Raw genomic sequence first — 1,471 nt, 5'->3', positions numbered from 1 at the left:
AAAAGTGCCTAACTTTCGCGTACCACAAATTACCCAAATACTACAAGAAGTAAACGACGACGTCATTAAATATCTATTGCCATTCTGAAATAGAGTATTGGCTTTTTCATTTGTTAAGAATAACCTATTTAAGTACATCCCAGTCCAGTTCATTTGACCACGTTCGCTTGAGTATGTATTTCTAGCAGCAGGTTTGTATAATGCGGTTTGTAACCAACGCACTTGACTTGAACTTCAGGTTTTATCCCTCATTTCCACTTCATTCATATGTATTATCTATCCCACCGTGACTACCCTCAGTTGGAAGCTCTATACTGGGCCCACCACTGACAAGTGGATATGTCTCACACTCTACTTCTGATTCCGGTTGCTAAAGCTAAACATTCGTAGCTGTTGTAGAATGCTTCGTCTAGTACTCTCCCTCTCTTTTTGAAGTAGAATAAAACTCTCGCCACTTAAGGTGGTTATACAACAAAGCCACAAATCGGCCATCTTGGAAACCACGTGCTTTTTCTAGTGATTTTTCAAGAGCACGAATTGAGAGAACCACAATGCCCATGGGGATAAAAACATCCGTAGATCATTTACTTACTTATGCTGAACAATCGACTTGAATTTCAGCATTGTACGAAAATTATTACGCTAGATTTGAACTTTTGATAATAGGAGTAGAAAACCGTGTGGTGAATTTAAAATTCACCACTTGGCTTGATTGTATAATCACCTTAATAAGCACTTAGAATAGTGGGAATTTTGGGTTGTCGTGGACTCGTGGTCATTCGATACCATTTATGTCATTGAAAACTTGTTCTTGTTATTCATAAATATTATGAGCTGAATGATGGATTCTACAAAAAAAAATCTTCTACTCATATGTATGACAATACAATATGGAAATCATTTCCAAAAAGTTTGTAGTGTGGATACCAAATGTAATGTTGGAAATAATCTCTCTAGGGGCGAAAAAATCTCACTATTTCACTAAAGAAATCAAACAAGAAAATCTTTTCGATGAGTCGAGGATTACTGATTAAAAGAAATATCAAGTCGAATTGAAATGTTTCCCAGTTCCAAACAAATGATACAAGGAATTTAGGATTGTTACGCTGCTCTTCCCAAATATTTCCTTTTCCTATTTCTATTTAAATGTTAAAATACTTTTTTAGACGATTATTCCACTATTCCTGTATGTTCTGCCATCCGGTGAGACTTCTCTCACATCTCTCACCCCATTCTGAATGAATCACACGTTGCGGGGCTCATATAGTTTACTGGCTGTTTAATTCTAGACTCTGATTTACCACCCGCTTTGCGAACCAACCAACCAACCAACAACACTTCAAGTCGTGCGTGCGTGAGAATGACCGAGTGGAGCTACTCTCGGGCATCGCTTCCCATTTGACGATGGAATGGAACACGGTCGCGCGGCGAGGATGAGGAACAAGCAACTTTAAAAGCCTGCCACTGCCAG

Source organism: Armigeres subalbatus, chromosome 2 (assembly GCF_024139115.2).
Source record: "Armigeres subalbatus isolate Guangzhou_Male chromosome 2, GZ_Asu_2, whole genome shotgun sequence".
In the NCBI taxonomy this organism is placed as follows: Eukaryota; Metazoa; Arthropoda; class Insecta; order Diptera; family Culicidae; genus Armigeres; species Armigeres subalbatus.
The sequence above is the reverse complement of the archived record's forward strand: the minus strand, read 5'-3'. Positions refer to the sequence as shown.